Source organism: Ursus maritimus, unplaced genomic scaffold (genome assembly GCF_017311325.1).
Source record: "Ursus maritimus isolate PB19 unplaced genomic scaffold, ASM1731132v1 scaffold_11, whole genome shotgun sequence".
Taxonomy (NCBI): Eukaryota; Metazoa; Chordata; class Mammalia; order Carnivora; family Ursidae; genus Ursus; species Ursus maritimus.
The window spans coordinates 51,628,723-51,651,034 of record NW_024423453.1 but is presented as its reverse complement, the minus strand read 5'-3'; the positions used below and the strand labels follow the sequence as shown (position 1 = coordinate 51,651,034).

The 22,312-nt window shown below is 39.9% G+C and overlaps 1 pseudogene; it reads right to left on the bottom strand.

Moving 5' to 3' along the window:
- Window positions 1–9,484: 9,484 nt before the first annotated feature.
- LOC121101634 lies at window positions 9,485–17,383 on the bottom strand (annotated as a pseudogene).
- Between the last annotated feature and the right edge of the window lie 4,929 nt (window positions 17,384–22,312).

Genomic DNA, 22,312 nt, shown 5'->3' with positions numbered 1-22,312 from the left:
CATCAAGACAAAAAAGAGTCGTCCCAACTTACCCTACCTCCCCCTTGCAGAGCTGACATGTTAGTGGCTGTGTTTCAGGGATCTCACTAATAATTCTATGTTGCTTGAAATGCCTTTTTCGAAATGGGCAATCTATGAGCATTTATTAAACATGGGTTAGACCCCATCACTCACTTCCATCCAGGTAAATAATTGGTCTTCTTTGCTTAGTAGCGTTTCACAAGCCATATTCTCCTGAAACTTAGGTCCACAAGGTATTAATAAATGTCATTGAAAAATAATTGAAGAAATTATAAAGCTTGAGAAACTGTGAGTTAAAAATACAAAGAATCACGGGACTGGAGGATATTATGCTAAGTGAAATAAGTCAAGCAGAGAAAGACAATTATCATATGGTTTCACTCATTTATGGAAGATAAGAAGTAGGAAGATCGGTAGGAGAAGAAAGGGATAAAGAAAGGGGGGGATAATCAGAAGGGGGAATGAAGCATGAGAGACTATGGACTCTGAGAAACAAACTGAGGGCTTCAGAGGGGAGGGGGATGGGGGATTGGGATAGACCGTGATGGGTATTAAGGAGGGCACATATTGCATGGAGCACTGGGTGTTATACGTAAATAATGAATCATGGAACATTGCGTCAAAAACTGGGGATGTACTGTATGGTGACTAATAAAACAAAATAAAAATTATAAAAAAAATACTAAGAATCTTTCTTATTATCAGACTTCTCAGAATTTTTTGTCTACTAATGTGCATAAAGAGTATTCAAGAGGGGAGCATAGTATGCATATTTCCCCCAAGTTTCTGACCACACACCTGCTTAATATCAGAAAATCTTTTGGGGTAGAATTCCTTGGATAACAGTTTGGGAAATAGAGTCCTGCAGAATAAAATCCAACAATTTAGTATGGCTTCCAACATCTTCCATAATGATCTCAACCAAAAGTCCAACCTCCTACATTTCCCCCCACGTGCATTGTACGTAGCCATGTTCTACTTCTCGGTTAGTGTAATTTGCACTCTTGGCTCACCATGCACTTACTTTCTCTGGCTCAGTCTGATACGCGCTCCTCTCATGTTTATCCTCCTGAGACACTTGATTTTGTTCACTTCAAAACTTTTCCTGGTCTTTTAAGTGTAAAGGGATTGCCTTCGTCTGTAATCACTATAGCAAATGTCTTACTTTTTTTTTGAAGCTTTCGTGCATACATTAGTTAATTACATGCTCAATTATGGCATTTTACCTTTATTATTGCTAATCGTTCACAAGTCTCTCTTATCTACTAAATGTTAAGTTTTGTGAGTGCAAGGTAAGGCTGTGTCTTATTCATCTTTGTGTTTTCCACAGCCCGTTGTTGTTCATGTCAAATAAGTTTTCAATGTGTATATATTTGCAAACTTGGATTTAATTGTTAAGCAGTACCTATGACGTATAGAGCTCTGGACCAGGTTTAACTGGTAGGATTAAAAAATATTAGTCACGGTTTCGGTTTGCTAGGAGATAGGAAACCAACATGTGCAGAACTGAAATAATTTTAGGAAACTTGTAAAGTGAAATCGCTGGTGCAAATGGTAAGATAGAATGCATGAGTGGGAAAGCAGCGGACAGCTATAGACTCATGTAAGTTGGCTGGGTTGAGGGATAGCGCTTGAGCTGAGTTTTGTTTTATTTTTTAATTTTTAAAAAAGATTTTATTTATTTGACAGACAGAGAGAGAGCCCAAGCAAGGAGAGCAGGAGAGGGAGAAGATTTCCCACTGAGCAGGGGACCTGTTGTGGGGCTCCATTCCAGGACCCTAGGGATCATGATCTGAGCAGAAAGCAGACGCTTAACTGACTGAACCACCCAGGCGCCCCTTGAGCTGAGCTTTAAAGGAAGTGATGGACATGGCTTAGTGAAGAGTACCAGAAAGGCTGTTTTCCTTTGCTGTCATCCTATTTTATATATCATCATCTTTATCAGCATCCTCAAAATCACCATTCTTATCGTTATTTTGTTATCAAAGAGCTGTCCGTGGAGTGTGTGCTCTGTTGACCTTTTCGCACCCCTCTAGTGTAACTGGGACTTCCCTGGCTCAGTGAGATGATGTCCGTAGAAGTACTATACTTAGCATCTCACTGGTGAAGTTATTCTTCCCTTTGATCCTGAGGTTGGCACATAAAGGACAAAAAGAAGGGATAGAGGTGTTTTTATACTCTAGCAAGTCATAATATATCAACCACATGACGTAAATTATTGTTTTTATGTATCATGATCTGAATCTTTTTTTTTAAAAGCATCTTTATATATATATATTTTTAAGATTTTATTTATTTATTCGACAGAGATAGAGACAGCCAGTGAGAGAGGGAACACAAGCAGGGGGAGTGGGAGAGGAAGAAGCAGGCTCATAGCAGAGGAGCCTGACGTGGGGCTCGATCCCATAACGCCGGGATCACGCCCTGAGCCAGAGGCAGACGCTTAACCGCTGTGCCACCCAGGCGCTCCCATGATCTGAATCTTAATCCCATGTAGCCACCATATTCTGGTGGCAAAAGGACTTATAGGCTTTTTCTGCTTTGGTATTTATTTAATTAAGTAATTCTTTTTTTTAATTCTTTTTTTTTCTTATTTTTGTTTTTGGGGGGGAAGGGAGAGAGAGAATGTCAGGCAGAGTCCACGCTGAGTGTGCAGCCTGACTACGCGGGGCTCGATCTCATGATTCTGAGATGTCACCTGAACTGTCAATAGCTGGGACACACTGATTTTGGCAGCTTTAGTGATGAAAATTCCAAAGGAAAAATTGCTGAAAACTTTAAAGTGCCTAGTTGGTTGAATTGTATCATAGAACTAATGGGAACATTAAGATCAGGTAGAAACGGTTCCCAGAGACATAACTGCATTTAGAGGACTGGCTGTCTCATTCTACAAACGCCCCTGCAGCCCACCTTCTCCAAACTTGGCGTGCGGTTCACTTACTAGGTGAAAGGCCAGGTGCCTGCTTTTGTGAGCATTCAGCCTAAGAGAGAGGACCAGCTGTCCTTAAGATTACAAACCGCTAACATTTCCTTTCATTGGGATACTTCTTTCAAATGAGATAGTGAGCTGTTACATCGAACCAAATAGTGCACGGGAAGGTGCTTTTGAAGCCTTTATCTCCAACAGCAATAACAGAGGATATTTTATGCGTAACGACATGCTTCCAGCACTCCATTTTATATGTGAATGCTCTCATTTTTGTTATTTGAGGCAATTTCTAGCATTGGAATTTAGATCATACTTGCCTTTGGTTTATAAAACAGATTTCCCATTATCATTTGATACAGGTGTGAGAGGTGGGAGAAACATTGGCAAAAACGTTAAGCATGAACAAGGGGCAGTGGTGGTGGGTGTGCGTGGTTACAGGAGTGGAAAAGCGGACGTGATAGTAAAGCCTGCCCTGAACAGAAACAGCGTTCTGTTGCTGGAGTGTCTCCACCGCAGGAGAAAATGTCAGTGCCTCGCTTCAGAGGAGCAGCTTTGGATTACACTAATGTGCAAAACCATGGAGGACGGAAAAGGGAACTAAGGACGTGGCTGAAAACAAAATGATCATTATTAAGTGAATCTGGCACTTTCGTTTTGTTGTCCATGAAATGATGTTAGAGAGAACTCTGACTTCAGGGGCTCAGTTGGTTAAGTGGCCGACTCTTAATTTCATGTGAGGTCATGATCTCAGGGTTGTGGGATTGAGCACTGGGCGCTGTGCTGGGTGTGGCATGGAGCCTGCTTGAGATCCTCTCTTTCCCTCTCCCTCTGTCTCTCCCCCCTGCTCATGCTGTCTCTCTCTAGGAAAAAAAAAAAGAAAGAAAAAGGTGCAAGAGATTTTTTCGAGGGGGAGGGGAAGAGATAAAAAAAAAAAAAAAAGAGAGAGAGAGAGAGAAAGAAAAAAAAAAGAAAGAACTCTAACTTAAGACACTTACATATCGGTCTATTCTCCATACTTAAGAACTGAGATTATATCTTGAGATATTATTCATCCAGCTTCTCTTTCCCCCAACTTATTTCCCCCTAGTTAATCAGAGACTTCTATATTGCTCCAAGAAGTAGAAATATTATAAAAGGAATAAAAAGAACTAGAAAGAGTCAGTGTTCAGGGATGCCTCCCACATTGGGCTCCCTGCTCAGTTGGGAGTCTGCGTCTCCCTCTGCCTGACACTCCCCCTGCTTGTGCTCTCTTTCTCTTTCTCTCTCTGACAAATAAATAAATAAAATTTTAAAAAAGAAGGAGTCAGTGTTCAGTTTCCTTGACTTCCAATATCGGCACTGAGATTCAAAAGGGAAAACCTAAAGCATGTGAGGAACAATTTACACCATGGAAGTAGAATGAAAGAGGAAGCAGAACTTGAGGTCATCCTTGAGTAGAGTTGCCTCTACCCTGCCCCCTGGCGGGGAGCTAGAGGAATAACATGGGGTTACTTGAGATTTCAGATAGACTTGGCCAATGCTGGAAACTACACCAACATCCCAAAGACTATTGACTGTCTGCTGAGGGAGTCTTGCGTGCTGCCTGGATGAAGGAGCTATGACAGTGGCCTTTCTTGTCCCTGAGGGTTCTTTTAATATTAGCTGTCTACCTACTTCTCTCTTGTCAATTTGCAGAAGGATTTCAGACTGTGCCTAAACTGCCCCATGTGGATAGAAACCATCAAACCCCCACCCCTTTAAATAACCCCTTACAAATTCCCAAGGTGAGTAATACACCTAAGGGAATACAGCCAGTAAGTTTATTGCTAGGATTCACCCTAAACGTACAGTTAGGATTCAAACTCAGACCATCTCATCCAAGGCATGGAGCTTTCAACCACCATGAATTACAGAGAAATCCAAGGAACTGAGTCATAAGAACTGTCATCAGTGGATGACAGGCTTTCCCCTGAACTGGGTAGTCAGCTGCTTAGAAGGACACTTTCCACTAGTCATAATCTCGTGAAACATAAAAAAAATATTTTATCTTTATTTAGAATGGCTGTTTTTATAGATGTTGATGGTAGATAAGCTCATGTCTTATTCATACTCTAACTTAAGAAATGATCAACATTTTTATCTTCTCTCTTTTGTTTTTCTCCAAGGTTCAGCTTTTTTTCACTTGTAACATTAAAATAAAACACCTACTGTATGGGATTACAAGGATTAAATTGGATAACATGTCAAATGCCAAAGCACTTAGCACAGTGTCTGACACGTACAAGACCTAGAAAATTTTAGTTATCTTCCCAGAAAAAAAAAAAGGAAAAAATGTTTCTAAGGCTATTTTCATGTATTAACCACATAAAAAGGTCAGGTGCCAAAATAAAATATATATCATTTCTATTTAATGGCTATACCTCTAATTTCCCCTGGAGATTTACCCAAAGGCACTTTTTTTCCCTGATATCATGATTCTGTTGAGATCCTGAGAAGGGATTTCAGTGATTCCACGGATGGGAATGAAATAGGAAGCAGGGGAGCCCATCTTCATGATTCTTCCTAAACTTCATTCCAGATGAGCTACAGCATGGGCATGGCATCGTGCCCCAAACACACCCTAAGTCTCTGTCCCCATGACTGCCAGAGCCACCAATCCGCATGCAGCCCAATGCCCATCTTTGAGGAGACTGTATTTTGAGTTAGAAACCTACTCCCAAACTCACAAATCTGATTCCAGGATTCCATTAAGATTGATGTGCCTGGGGCGCCTGGGTGGCTCAGTCCTTAAGCGTCCGCCTTCGGCTCGGGGCGTGGTCCCGGGGTCCTGGGATCGAGCCCCATATCAGGCTCCTCCACTGGGAGCCTGCTTCTTCCTCTCCCACTCCCCCTGCTTGTGTTCCCTCTCTCGCTGGCTGTCTCTCTCTCTCTGTCAAATAAATAAATAAAATCTTTAAAAAAAAAAAGATTGATGTGCCTTTACACAATCTTCCTTCTCAAGAACTCACGGCATTATCATTAGAGAATTTCATCCTCATTTCTTTCTTTCTTTGGTTTGCAGAATTGAGAAGGCTAATAGGGGAGAAACCATTATTTGATGTTATGCAGCGAATTTAGCAAAATCCTTACTCTATTTGGAGGGCAGCTCAGAGTTCACATGGGAGGAAGTGTGATACTACACACTGGGGTATCTCTGGTGTGGAAGAAGACCATTGTGTGTACTTGTATTTTTTTTCCTACTTAATTAGGATAATCCCTTTTCATTACCTGCTGCCTAATTCAATGTTTCTAAAATTCAAGACCCATATTAATTTCATTTAACACAATAGCAATATTCATTTGAACACATTTCTTATTTAGGCTTGATGTTTTCTTCACAATTGTCATATTATGGATAATGTAGTAGGGATAATTTTGTTTTAATACCAAGACCTGTATTTCCATCATTTTTGTTGTTATTGGTACAGATAATAAACTGCTATTAAATTCCAATATTCTAAAAGATTGCTAAAATGACGGAGCATCTGTTAGTTTGAGCTTTTTCTCCTTAGGGCAGCGATTTGAATTTTTGTAAGCTAAATTTTGCTTGGTTATTTGTGTTTGTTGAGGCAGAAGTATTTAAATCTTGATACAACTTATTTTCCTTCATGTGAAGGAATTCCCAAAGAGTTTGTATTCTCTTTCTACCTCCCATCTGCCCTGCCTCAGGCCTCTAAAAGGATTCTGGTAAGGAAAACTAGAATCTTCTTTACTTTTTTGGAATGAGAAGAGACAAGCCTTCCGGGGGAAGAGAAAGGCTTGGCATTGATAATATTTTCCCAGTCTTTGGGCATAAGTCCTTCCTAAACTGAATAATTTAAACTGTTCGGGATGTTTCAATGCGTATCAGTCTACGGTACAGAAGGGTGTGTCTGGTTGCTGCACTCCCAACAGCTAATCGAAGACTTGCTGATCATGAACGTATTCATGTAGGAAATAACTTGATCTGTTCAAATCTTGAAGAGCACATAAGACCCAATTCACAGCTTTGAGTAACATTTCAGACTCTGATAAGATTGTGCGGACAAATGTGACGTATTTTTATAAAAGTAGAAACATTGTAAAGACTTCAGGTACATGACCGATGTGTTCCTGGACTTTTCTGTTAATAGCATCACTAGAATTAGTTGCTTATATACAGCTCCACTGCTACCCCCTCAATTCACCTGCACACATGTTAAAATCACCTGTCTTGACAGGAACAAGCCATTATTTCAGGATCGTTTGCTATATACCAGTGTCAGTATAACCACTCTACTATATCGGTTAGAAGGTTCCTTAGTCTTTGAATTTTGAGGAAGCCATACATCATATTTTATTTTATCCAGAATGTCTCAAAAATGAAACAGGTCATCTTCATGGTTTCTTGTTGCCTCTTAAAGTTCATGAAATGGAGGAATTCGTAATGCCTTGGATGAAATGAGCAGCTATTGGTTTTCACTGAGGAGTTCTTAAGTACTAGTTTTATCCTCCAGTTTATTTGGGGATCTATTTTGTTTCATATAGAGGAAAAGAGAGTGGATTAGGGCACTGGAACAGGAATAAAAGAAATCATGATTTTTCACTTCTCAAATGTTGAATGTTTTGTAGAGATTTTCAATGGTCTGCACACTCCAAGTGTTACTCTGTCAGGTATGTGTCTTTTACACTCTTATAACGTAGGCTGCAGCTCTCCTCATGCACACGCAGAACCCAGTGAGTGAAAATGCTAACCAGCCCGGGGCCAGGGGCTGAGAGGTGGGAATTAATTTCAGTCTTCAGGTTTTCTCATATTGAACTTTACTACATGGACCGTGCTGACCCTTGCTCCTATTAATTCACTGACCTTACATTATTTGATAAAAAATTACTTAAGGAAATTTTTATTGGACAATTTGAGGATATTATATGACCATCAAAAGCAAATTATACAATTTTTCCTTCTCTAACACTTATGCGTTCTTGCAGTTTTTAAGTTTTATCTGTCAACACACATTTCACCAAGTTTCTTTTGTGGATAGGCAGCTCCTAGGACTTCCTTTACAGGGGACAAAAGAATGCATGAAGCGTGGCTCTTCCTCAGATGAGGTTTTGGGGGGAGCTAAGGCAGCCACTCCAGGGCGTAAGCACTGTTGGGTTAACTACCATGGGAGTAACATAGAGCATTCATGTTACCTGTGGCCCTTCAGAGGGAGGGTTGTCAGTGGGCTGCAGCTGTTGGGATGTGGCGCTTGTCCTAGGCTTTAGAAGCAGCCGCAGTGTAGGGTAAAAAAATGCAAAAACGGGGCTCAGCAGACCTTCGTTCTCACTTTAGATTGGACCTAAGTGAGTCATAGAATCACCCTGTGTCTCAGTTTCCTCAGCTGTAAAATGAAAAGCTTGGCTATAGTTTTAGTGTCTGTCTAGACCTCAGTGTGATTATTTGGGTGAGAAGGATTCCCCCCGATAAGGCAGCCTCTGCAGAGGCCGCCATGCCTCCTGCCATGTACGGCAACGTTGAGGGCATGTCACTGCAATGATTAGACTATCAAGTATTGGGACTTCTCTCGTGCTAGCAGACTCTCCTCACCGCTTTTTTGGCTTGTGTGTACTTTGATAAAGCAAGTCACTATGTTGGGGAAGGCCCTTGGCAAGAAACTGAGGGCCACCTTCAGAAGAGAACAAGTGAGGGCCTGAGGCCCTCAGACCAACGGCCAGCGAAGAGCTGAATGCGGCCGACAACCACCGAGTGGCCACGGAAGCAGATCCCTCCCCAGTGAGCCCACAGCTGAGGCGGCAGACGCGGAGCCAACACCTTAACGGCAGCTTTGTGAGAGGCCGGGAAGCAGAGGACTCAGCGGGCGTCTCCGGATTCCTGACCTACGGAAACTGTGATGGAACACACGTGTGTTGTTTTAACAGGCTATGTTTTGGCATAATTAGGTACTCAGCAATAGAAAATGAATGCACTCATTTAATTAAAAAATATTTCTCAGTATTACAAAATAGAGTTTACTTATTATAGAACTTTTTTTACAATGTGAATAATGTAGCTAATTTTTATTATAATGGAGATGAACAAAGAGGGGTATTTATAATGCTTTCTACTTTGAAATAATCTCTGTTAAACCTTGATAAACTTATTAACCTTTGTTAAGCCTGTGGGACCATTTTCAGTGTGCACATGGGGTATGGTTTTGTTTCTTCATGCATTTGATGTCGTCTGGTTTCTTTCAGGCCTTTCTTTCTTTTCTTCCTCTCTTTTTCCCTCCCTCCCTCCCTCCCTTCTTCCTTCCTTCCTTCTTTCCCTCCTTCCTTCCTTCCTTCCTTCCTTCCTTCCTTCCTTCCTTCCATCTTCTTTTCTTTTTCCTCTTTCTTTCTTTCTTTCTTTCTTTCTTTCTTTCTTTCTTTCTTTCTTTCTTTCTTTTTCTTTCTCTTCCTTCCTTCCTTCCTCCTTCCCTTCCCTTCCCTTCCCTTCCCTTCCCTTCCCTTCCCTTCCCTTCCCTTCCCTTTCCTTTCCTTTCCTTTCTCCCTGGCTGAAAAAGAACTTTTATTACTTTAATGTATGGAAAACTCAGCAGCCGTACACCTGGCCAGTTTGGTAGCCAGTTCTTTAGCTTTTGCCTTTCTCAGCTTGACAACGCAAGACACCGACTTTGGACCCAGGGTGCTGCCTCCCCCGTGACAGCGGATCTCATCATATCTGTCATTGTCATTGGTCCTGATAGCTTCCTCATGTTTAGTCAGAGCTCCTTTGTCTTCCAAGTTCATCTGTGTGAGGGGGACTGTGGTGCAGGTCTTCCTGTGGACCAGCCTGACCTTCCCTAGATACTGCTGTAGGGAACCCCCATCATACAACACGGGTCAGACAGGAAGACAACCGGCTTAATGGGAACCACATCATGTGCAATCATTACCAGCTGAGCCTTCTTGTTTTCCACAGAGTTGGTGGCAGTATTAACACCAGCCTGAAGAACAGGTGCCCTTTTAGCAGGGACATCCCCTTGGCTGACAACATTCTTCTCAATTCAGGCCCCAAATCCCTGCTTCTTCTCTTGCTTTGTCTCTGGTCTGTATATGTAGACTTGCTTAAGCAGTCGAGTAGCTGTTTAGTGGTCCAAGTCTTGGGTGAACTGGTTAATTGCAGGAGGCACTTTCAGATGTTTATAGAGAAGAGTCCTTTGCTGCTGCAACCAGATGAGAGGGAACATTTGACAAAGTGAGAGAGGTGACTTTTGGGCTGCATGTCCTGTCCAATGCCAAAGTTTTGGGACCTTTCCTCAAACTGGGACTGACCACCATTTTGGCCTCTTGCTTCATCATGACAGCAGGGTCCAGGGCCACTTTCTTCCCCTTCGTCTTCTTCCCTTTGGGAGTCTTCAAAAGTTAGAATGGAGAGAAAGGAAAGGGAATTATCTCTTTCAGGAATTTCTTAAAATTCCTGTTCCATTGGTGGTACTTTTATAAAATGCATGAACTTTCATAAAATAAAATTATTTATGTCATTGGGTTTAGGGTTGGTTAGAAGGGTCACTCATTCTTGCTGGTGCTTTCTTTTCCTAAATTGCTTTTCCCTTGGGTTCACTGGCAATTCTTGTGTCCAGTTTTCTCCAGCCCTTTTAGGTCTTCCTTCTCAGTTCAGGCCAGGCATGGTGTTCTAGTCACCATTGTTTGCTCTTTTTTTGTTCACTTCTTAAATATGAAGGTTTTATTTTTAGGACTTTCTTGTTCTAAATCTGTGCATTCTCAGGATTTATCTGTCCTGTACATAAGGCTTAAGCCAGAATTTCCTGAAGTATGGCAAACGGACCACTGCTGGAATGGAATGATTTTGGAGGCCTATGCTCATACAGTTAACTAATCCTGAGTCACATGATGAAAACTTCATGTCCATTTAATGCTTTAATCAGTTAGGTCCAAAACTTGAATACTGTTCTAATATGGGCTAAGCACCCCTGGCAATAGAGGAATACAGTTTTTTTTTTTTAAATATTTATTTATTTGAGGGAGAGAGTATGTGAGCGTGCGAGTTGGGGGAGGGGCTGAGGGAGAGACTCTTCAAGCAAACTCCCTGATGAGTTCTAATATGGCTGTTCTAATATGGCTGTTCTAATATGGCTGTTCTAATATGGGCTAAGCATCAGGGCAAACTCCCTGATGAGTTCTAATATGGCTGTTCTAATATGGGCTAAGCATCAGGGCAAACTCCCTGATGAGTTCTAATATGGCTGTTCTAATATGGGCTAAGCACCCCTGTATTCCTAGAGGAATACAGTTTTTTTAAAAAATATTTATTTATTTGAGGGAGAGAGTATGTGAGCGTGCGAGTTGGGGGAGGGGCTGAGGGAGAGAATCTTCAAGCAAACTCCCTGATGAGCCCAGAGCCCCACACGGGGATGATCTCATGACTTATGAAATTATGACCTGAGTCGAAACCAAGAGTTGGATGCTGAACTGACTGAGCCACTCAGGCACTCCTAGAGGAATGCAGTTCTTAAGAGCAGAACTTTTGACAAACAAGGATAGAATCTCACACTGTATTTATCTGTGCGGTTAGCTTTTACTCACGGCAAGTGACGCTGACTTTCTGTGATGGTAGCAGTATACAGGTGTCCCTTAATTTATTAAAGTAAAAAAGGGGAATTTATTTAAAGAAAAACTTCAAGTAAATAATATATGTGCATAATATGTGATACACAGTGGGAGCAGAATTCTGAGAGTAGTGACTGTGGTATGAGGATGACTGGAATTTGAGAAACGGTGCGCTAGAGAGCGAGGAAACCACTAATGCGCCTTCATCCTCAATTGATCTATTTAATGGTTGTCAATGAACTGAGCGTGAGCTCTAAAAGGCACAGTATGGATCTGGATAATAAAAAAGAGTAACAGATGTTATTAGATGTAAGAGCATTGACTTGGAAATGATCTCACCTGGTTTCTCTTAATTGCCTCAGTCTCTGCGCTGAAGAAGCCTGTGGGTGGCCCAAAGCAGTGGTAGTCAGCGGCATCAAATTCACATGGGATGTTTCTTAAAATATACATTGTTCCCTTGCACCTTCAGAGTTTCTGATTTAGTAGGGCCTGAGAATTTGCATTTCTGAGTTACTAGATCTGGAGACTAGATCTGCTTGGTCTAAGCTAAGCCTTGGACAAATTACTTAGAACATATTTGGGGCTCAATTTTCCAAGGAAGATTTTGGCTAAATAACATAGACTTACTGAGTTTTAGAATTGGAAGCAATTGGTCCTATGTGTCCTAAAGCATGGTATGGTTTTCATTGCTGGTATTTGAGAATATTTAGATGCTATTTTAATTGTTATGTGCTTATATTAAGGTGTATTAGAAAATCACAGTGCATCAAACATATGATTTTCCAGCTCGAAAAGGGGCTTAATGTGAGTCAATAAAAATTTACTGAGTACAAAATAATATGGGTTTTTCTTAGATTGTGGTGGGGAACATGAATAAAGGAATTGGGAAATGCCGATTCTTAAAGCCTTATCTCTTGACTGGATCTCCATTTTATTTTTAAAAAAATTTTAAAAACTATTTTATTTTATTTTTAAAATTTTATTTATCTATTTATATAATTTTTTAAAATTTAAATTCAATTAATTAACATATAATGTATTATTTGTTTCAGGGGTACAGGTCTGTGATTCATCAGTCATATAATACCCAGTGTTCATTACAACACATAACCTCCCCAATGTCCCAGTTACCCCATCACTCCACCCTCCCTCCTGTCAGTTTGTTTCCTATGATTAAGAGTCTCTTATGGCTTGTCTCCCTCTCTGGTTTCATCTTGTTTCATTTTTTCCTCTCTTCCCCTATGATCCTCTGCCTTGTTTCCTAAATTCCACATATCAGTGAGATCATATGATAATTGTCTTTCTCTGAATGACTTATTTCGCTTAGCATAATACCCTCTGGTTGCATCCACGTCGTTGCAAATGGCAAGATTTCATTTTTTGATGGCTGTATAATATTCCAGTGTGTGTGTGTGTGTGTGTGTGTGTGTGTGTGTGTGTGTGTATCACATCTTCTTTATCCATTTATAAGGGCTCTTTCCATAGTTTGGCTATTGTGGACATTGCTGCTATAAACATTGGGGTGCAGGTGCCCCTTTAAATACCCAGGATCTCCATTTTAAACTTTAGTTGCAAAAAACCAATAGTTTATTGATTCCTCTCCAAGGTTTTAGTTCAGGCCTTCAACAGCTCTTTCCTTGATATAATAAGCACTTCCCTAACTGTTTTTCCTTCTAGTGTATCCATTCTTCACACTGTTTCTAGTGGCATCTCCATAAAACACAAACTGGAGCATGTTACTCCTCTGCCCCAAATTCATCAAGTGCTTCCTAGTAACTTGGAATAAGGTTCAAATTTCTTAGCATCTTACCCAGGCCATGCAATCAGCCTTCTACCATCACCCTCCACTCTTCTCCCATATCTACCTAAGTTTGACTTTTGCCAAACTACTATACATATTGGATACCACTCCTCCTGCTAGGCCCCTGTGCCTTTGCACATGGTAGCTCTCTGCCATAAGTGCTTTCCTCTAATATTTCATCTGGCTGATTCCTGCTTAGTTATCAAGGCTCAGCTGAGCCCATCTCCCATGGTAAGAAACCACACACATCTATCATAATATCTATCATGCCATTTTTTTTAGATCCTTAAGTGTACGATTCGAAATTTTTCAAATATGACAAACGTGTAAAGAAAGTCCTCCTTCTCAGCTTTCCCCAGCCTCACTCTTCTCCCTCGAGATAACACTATTAATAGTTTAGTGTGTTCTCTAGATCTTTTTATCTGCATTTACAAACATACATATAAATAATGAAATCTAAGAATATGGTTCAGTAGCTTGCTTCCCCCCCTCCCCCATTTCAGATCTCATGGGCATCTGTGCACATCAGGGCTTGAAAACCTACCACTTTTTTTTTTTTTTTGGCAATTGCCTTTTCTTTAAGGAGAGATCAAGGAAAGAGACTGACTTTCATGTCTCCAGGGTTTTTTAGAAATGTTAGAAAATCTTCATTTAATGCAGCAACTTGTCTTATTTTTATCCTTATTTTATGTCCTTGAATAAAAAATACAGTGTTTTCCAGGAGAAATTTCAAGCAAAATTAAGTAACTGACATTTCTTATATTATTTATCTATGTATTCATTTATTTATGCCACCACTCTTATGCCGTCTGAATTTTCTTTTTCCTTACGACCCTTTGCCACACTTCTAGGACCCATTCTTTAACTTTTTATATTTGAATGAAATATTTGAGTGTTTTAAAATATTATTGAATTTGATTTTCACTGTGACTCTGAGAGCTAAGTAAGACAGAATTATTCCTCTTTTACCAGGAGGGAGTTGAGGCTTGGAAAAAGTTGCCTGACCCTAGTCTGAGCATTCTGTCCTTCCACATCGACTGTGTTTGTTCCTCTGACGATCTCTTGCTTGCTCAGTGCTCACCATTGTGAGGGCCCAGCAGATATGCTCTGTATCTACACCCTTTGATATAAAGAAATCGAGTCTGTTTAGTTTTCTTTGGATGAATGAATTTACACTAAAATATTCACACTAAAACAGTGACTTATTGTGGTACCCTTCTCCGAGTCATTATTATAGGAGTTGATGAATTACTCTAAATGAATGAGAATCACAATAGGAACTGTTGGAGAAAATAGTTTTAATTGGAATAGACTTTTTTGGTGTACCCCGAACAATTTTATATGAAAGATCCACATAAATCCACATTTCAAACCCACATTTGAATCCACATCTCTGAGTGAAGTCATGCCTAGCGCTTATGTCTTAGGAGGACACAGTCGGCTCTTAGCATATTTTTTGTGTGTGGCACATTCTGCTTTATTTTTTCACATTTCCCCCCCTCTGATCCATTTCAGTTAATTCTTAAAGTAATCCTGAAAGGAAAGTCAGACTTGCCTAGTTTCTTTGACAACTTTTCTTCAGAATAACTGACAAAGTTTTTGAACTGTGGGTATTCATTTTTCATAATAACCCTTCATGAAAATGACCAAAATATTTTCAGAAAGTAGACCACTGGGGGAACCCTTTACTGTGCAATTGCCACCTGACTCTTGAGATCTCAATTTAATTTCGTGAACTGAGATTTTTATTGCTACAGGGTGATTGGGAAAATTAATAGCAGTTTCCTCAAAGCACTTTGAGGTCCTTAGGGGTCATTTATTGTTTCAATCAGATATTCTCTTCCTAGAGTGTACATATTAGTGTTTACGAAACAATGAGGGCCTAATGAGGAATAAGGTTTGCCCCTTGCAAAGAGTTTGCCTTTCTTCCTTATATGTGCATGAAAACATGATTTTTTTTCAAGAAGGATATTAACACTGAAATCTCTAATCTTTATTCAGAAAGATAACTTAAAAAAAAATAAAGAACTAGACTGTTTATCAGCTTGATTTTTTTTTTTTTAATCCCTGTGGTGCTTTTAAATATACATAGAAAGATGGTCAGAGACTCTGGGAAGAAGGCAGAGCAGCGTCCTGATGGGATTGAAGGAAGGTCAATAACATCTGTCCTCTGAATAAGGAAAGGGAGCGGCAGGTAGCATAAACAAGGCTCTGGGCAAACTAATTAATACATGAGAGGATATCAGGAAATAGCTTCTCTGGTTTGCTGTAAATGAGATTTAATGAACTTTAGAAAACAAATAAAAAAAGAAAATCTGGGAATTATCTAGAAATAGACTTTCTGGTTGCCCCTACCATCTCAGTTTGTGAACCAACACTCTTTAAATGATTTGTCTTATAATAATTCTATTATTAGTAATAGTAGAGATGATCATATAAAGAGTATCCCCAATGAGCTCTGTGCTGAGCATGCTACATACAGATTGATTCTATTCAATCCTTCACGTAGTCTTTGGGGTAGGTGCAGATGACCCTGTGTCTCACCACTAACAACCTGCTCAAGAATGAAGAGCTAGTAAGTGCGGGAGTATGAGCCACACACGCCCCCTCACGTACTTATGCTTGCTGACTTTCCCAAACTGTGGGCTGAGTTGCCATGTTCCTTGCATGAGATAAGTACCATGGAAAACTGAAGTTGCCAATGAGGAGCGCCCCTGGCATGGGAGGACTGAAGACTCTTTGCAGTATTTACAGTACTACTGATAAAGTAAATATTCCAGGGGCAACAGTTTTTATATTTTACTGTATTCTTTGCGTTAGCTATCATTTAGTCAACCACATTTAATAGACGTCCACTTTGTGAAACTGACTTAAATATTGTGTGCACTTGCTAGGGAAATAGAGGATTTCTGGCTGATCTCTAGGAAGCTGTATTGAGATGGTGATCCGGGGGACATGGGGGAGAGGAGAAGGGATGTAAGAGGATGGCTCTTCACATTTATGTTGATGATTAGAACATTCTAAATTTTTTTTTCAAGACTTCTAATTTATTATCCTCTTTTGGCTTTAACATGTACCCTCATTGATTTTATCAAATTAATTAACTACATTCTCCACACCTTCATATTTATAAATTAATCTTCTGAAATGTTGTACCAATTTATACTTAAACCGGGAAAATGCACCTAAAGTGGTTGTCTCTGAGGATTTTTCTTTAAAACTGGAAAATTTCAAATATGATGCCAATTAATTACCAATACAACTAACAAACAAATTAGATTTGTGGTTGGAGAAGATTAAAAGGGTCTTGATTTTTTCTTCCTGCTCTGAAGTGAAACAGCTAACAGAAAATAGCAGTGACACTGTTCTTGGTAAGATGATGCTGGCCTTTGTTTATGACTTTTTTGTCTTTATAAATTTCTTTTTAAAAAAGATATATTGCAATAATATTACATATTATTAAATATTACATATTTACTCTAGACAATAGAACATTGGTTAGCATTGCATAAAACAAAGCAACATGTGGCAATTGCTTAGTTAATTTCACTGCCTTAACCACTTTAACTGAGTAACCTGGTAATCTGAATTACCCCGTGTGACTTCCCAATCATCTTCCCCTGTACACCCTCCCCGGTCCCTACCTCCGCTAGCTTTCTTTCTTCCCCGTTTGCCCGATGGAAAGAACACTGAACTGGAAGTGAGGAGCCATGAGCTGTGCTTCCAATGCCATATACTAACAGCGTGATCTTCGGAGAGGCACTTTAGGACCACAGTGGATTGCAAAGGTGGCCACAGGTTTATCACCTTTTACGTTCACACCCTTTGCTTATATCCTGCCACACTGACTCTGGGCTGAACCGTGTGCCTTGCTTTGGCCCATGGACTTGAGCAAACGCGACATGCACGGAGACTTTTAAGGTGCTTGCACATTTGGCTTGCCCTTTCGCTGCTCTTGCAACTCTGTGGCTGCCACCTGAAGAAGCCTGGGTTAGCCTGCAGAATGATGAAATACGTGGGGCCCCGTCATCCTGTCCTTGCGGCCAGACCCGGAGCGACGCCATCCTAGGTCAGCCAGTTGCTGGCTGACTCACTCGTGAGCCCAGCTAAAATTAGCGGAGCTCGCCCAGACCAGAGGAACCTGCCTTAGCTGATTCGCAGAATTGGAGCTCCATACAGGGTTGTTTCACTAAGTTTTTGGCTGGGTTGTTCACAGCTAAAGATAACTAATACAAAGTCCAAATAAAAAACCCAAACAATGAACGGCAACATACCCCCTGCCTACCCCAGAACATTGTTGGAGATTATATGAGATTAGAAAGCAATGATGCCTGTGATGGACAGAGCTTCTCAAGAGCAGTGCCCAGCAGCGCCTTGGGTCTGAATAGCAGCTGGATGTTCAGTGACGAAATGAACGGGTAATAAGCTACACGATGATAAGCTGGCAGTAGCAGCAGCAATAGAAGAGTCAATATTTTAGATCCCCCAAGTAAGACATTTCATTTTTCTTTTTAATTTAAAATGTTAATGTATCAGCTGAGTAGAAGGATTGGAAAGAACAGGACAGAGCAGCAATGGCCGTCTGAAGCACCTGGGCTCTGGTCACAGGGCAGCAGCCTGTACCTATCAGGCTTTTGTCACTGTCCTCAGGAAGATATCGGCAATTGCTATCTTTCCCACTGGCATTAAACTTTTCCCAGTTATTTGACTTTTATCTTTTTTTATTATAGAGTATCTCGATTCTATCTGAAGATCATTCCCATGACAGTAGTTATAGTCTCCATCAAGAAAAATGTCTGAGAGCCAAGTTTAGAGGTATAGAGAAAGATTTCTAGTCTGTGGAGGTGCACGGACTACAAGGGCAGTAAGTCAGAATTATTCTAATGGGAGCAAATATTTTCGGAGCTAAAGATAATTAACCCAAAGGGGTCTATAAGGAATGTTTGTGTAGTTTGATTCTCATTTGTCTGGTGGAAAATATATATTTTTTTCAATCTGGTTATACTGTAAAATAAAGCCCATATAGAGAAAAGCACACAAACCCTAAAGGTACTGTTTATTGAAAAATTATAAAGCGAATACCCGTGTAACTAGTGCCCAGGTCAGAGATGGAGCCTTGCCTGCACACCCGAAGTTCCTTGCTATTCACACCATCCCCCCACACTCTGTCCTTCACGAACCCTAACCTGAACCTGAACTCGAACCCCAACCCGTACCTTAACCTTGTTAGTTGACACAATCCTTAATGATGATCAAGTCCTTATTTAGCTTTATAGTTTTACCATCTCTGTGGAGTTAACCAGCTATGTGTGTATCTTTAAACACTACAGTTTAGTTTTGCTTGTTTTGAATTTTATATAAATGAAGTTGTTCTGTATATATTCTTCTGCATCTTGCTTCTTTCGCTTAAAGCTATTACCTGCTTTGTGTAGCTGTAGTTTATTCAATTTCATTGACAGGACTTTTCCATGCATGAATACACAAGACAATTTACTGTTGATGGACACATCAGTAGCTTCCAACTTTTGGATCATATAAGCAACATGGCTGGGACTGTCCTTACATCTCTCCTCTTGCGCATGCACACAAGTTTCTCAAGGGAGTGCCCTTTGCGGGTCATGAGATAAGCATATCTTCAGATTTAGCAGCAGAGGCCAAACTGTTTTCTAAAGAGGCCTAGCCATTTTGCCTGCCGCAAGTAGTATGAGTGTTCTCAATGTTGCATGTCCTTGTCAGTACTTGATATCGTCAGACTTTTAGTTTATTCTTATTTTTTTTTTAAAAAGATGTATTTATTTATTTGAGAGAGAGAGAGAATATAAGCAGAAGGGGCAGAGGGAGAGAGAATCTCATACAGACTCCGCACTGAGCATGGAACCCAACGTGGGGCTCGAACTCACAACCCTGAGATCAGGTTCTGGGCCAAAACCAAGAGTTGGCCGCTTACCCAACTGAGCCACCCAGGCACCCCCAGACTTTTAATTTTTGCCAGTTCGGTGGGCGTGTAGTAGAATCTCCTTATGATTTAAATTTGCATCTTCTCATTATTTATGAGGCTGAGCATTCTTTCATACATTTTTTAGCCATTCGGTTTCTTTTTTATGAAGTGTCTGTTTAAGTCTTCCGTCCTTTTTTCCTACTCTTTGTGTCTTTTTCTAATGTTTTGTAGGTTTTTTTTTTTACACGTTATGGATATGAATGTTTGTCCTGTTTTACATGTTACAATAGCTTTTTCCATTCTTGGATTTTTAAAATCCATTAATGTGTGTCTTTGGATGAATTATAAAGTTCTTAATTTTAATATACTGAAATAGATCTAATTTCTCCTCTTTTGATGCTTTTTTGTCTTATTTAGGAAAACCTTTCCTATCTGAAGACACGAAGAAACCTATCAGCTCCTAAAAGCTTTACAGCTTTATCTTTCACTGTAACTGTATTACAGGTACTGATTCTTAATTGTGTCTGAACTAAAGCTGTAACTTCATTGTTTTTCATAGGGATATGTACTTCTTCCAGAACCATCAATTGAATAGGATATTATTTCTCCGTGCCCTGCCATGTCATCTTAGTTATAAATCAAGTGCTCTGGTATGTGTGGGTCCATTTCTGGACTCCTTATTCTGCTTCACTGGTTTACTTGTCCTTTCCTGCACTAATGCCACATCTTCTTAATTATCATGACTTTATAATAAGTCTCGACATCTGGCAGAGCAAGTCTTTACACTTGGTTCATCCTCAAGAAAGTGTTAGCTATTCTCTCAGGGAAACCAGAAAGACAAGCTTGGAATCTACTGGAATCATTCAAGCAAAAGATGATGAGAGCATACATTAGGGTCATGGGAATAGTGATGGAGGGGAGGGGCTGGTTTTAGACACTTCAGGAGGTAGTTGGAAAGAATGCCAAACCATTGCTTCTAAATGGTGTAAGGAAAAGGCTTTGGTGGAGAAAGGTTATATGAATATATCAAAGAGAAAATAGTGAACATATAGCAACTTCTTCAAAACAGGCTACCCACAGGCTACGTGGAAACTTTTACAACAGTAAAGTTTCAGAAACTTAAAAAAAAAAATCAGAAATTGTAGAGAATTTGAAAGAACTAGAGACCTATAGTTGATATGAAACTGGTGATTGATGATAAATATATTAACAGGAATTATGCATGGCTCCGCTTTGTTTAATATTATTTTTCTGTTTTCGACATTCCTAGCAATCAGTTTTTCAATTTCTACATCTGGTGCAAGTTTTTCAATTTCTACATCTGGTGCCTTTCAGGTAACTTGATTTGAGTTTGTAACATCATAAGTCCTGCTGAAAATGCATTCAGTATTTTCCAACTGATAGTATCTTCCAGGCTTTGGCTCAGCCTGTGTTTTCTAACAAACTCTCTTATCGTTTTTTCTCCTATACCGAAATTTTTTTGGTATGTCCTTTAACAAGTTCAGGAAAAGCAGATCAAACAATAACTAGACTAGTGTGGTCGGACTTCATATTTGGTCCCCTTCCTGTTAAGAGATTAATTAATAAGATACATATTAGTTTGTGACTGCCAGTTGATTATTAGAGAATTTTCATTTGCTTTGAAATGGAGGAATATTTAATGTAGTAATTACACAGTCAGATATTTCACACTCAAGATCACACCTTCTATTTCTATTCCTTGGCCTTCTGAGATTTGCGCTTTTGAAAGAAATGGGCCCTCTGGAGCATGACAAATTTGATTTAAAGGTATTTGCAACAGGATGTTATTTTCTGTCAAAAGCTAATGCAACTGTAGGTTCTCTCTTCCGAGTTTGGAACTCATGGGCTTGGGAATTGCTAATGTAAATTCTAATCTTAGACCTGTTGGCATGGCAAATATGGAAAAAACTCAGACAATTGCTCAAAAAGTATAGATTAAGGTTGCAGGACCTATAATTAAGACATTTTGGAATTTAGTGAGTTACAAACTGATTTTCAAAAGCAATAGTGGCACTTGCAAACGAGAAAAGAACAAAATGATAGGATGTAGAAACAAATGCAACTTAGAACTCAGATGTCCCAAACTTGCGTGTGATATTGGTGCGGGTAAGGAAGGTTCTTTTAACTTTCCAGCTGTGAACTTCGCAGAGTGAAAGATAACTCTGAAGCAGCGGCGGCAGGATACCCAGAGAAGAAAGAAGTAGACCCTGAGCGCTCCCTAAGAATGTACGGTATGTAAATAAACATGCTCACCGACCCAGCAATCCCGCTTCCGGGTATTTATACAAAGAAAATGAGAACACAGACGTGAAAAGATCCCTCTACCTCTATGCTCATTACAGCATTGTTTACAATAGCTAAGGTAGAGAAACAACCTAACTGTCCACGGATGGATGAATGGATAAAGAAAATGTGGTACATATGTACAGTGGATATTATTCAACCATAAGAAGAAGGAAAGCTCCCCATTTGCAACAACATGGTTGGATCTTGAGGGCATTATGCTAAAGGAAATCAATCAGAGAAAGACAAACACCATATGATCTCACTTACATGTGGAATCTAAAAAAAAAAAAAAATCCCTAACCCCCTACCACCTCCCCCAAAAAACACCAAAACAAAAACCCTGAGCTCACAGATTCAGAGAACAGATTGGTGGTTGCCAGAGGTGGGAGGTGAGGGATGGGCAAAATGGGTGAGCTTCTAGTCATAAAATAAATAAGTCATGGGGATGTAATATATAGCATGGTGACCATAGTTAATATACTGTATTGCATATTTGAAAGTTGCTAAGAGAGTAGATCTTAAAAGTTCTTATCACAAGAAAAAAATGTTTGTAACTATGTAAGGAAATGGATGTTAACTGGACTTATTGTGATCATTTCACAATCTATACAAATATCAAATTGTTATGTTGTACACTTGAAAGTAACACAATGCTATATACCACATATTCCTCAGTAACAAAAATAAACATGCTTACTTAGTAGGAAGTGCGTCCTCTGGATTCGGGATATAGCGCGAGTCATAAAAC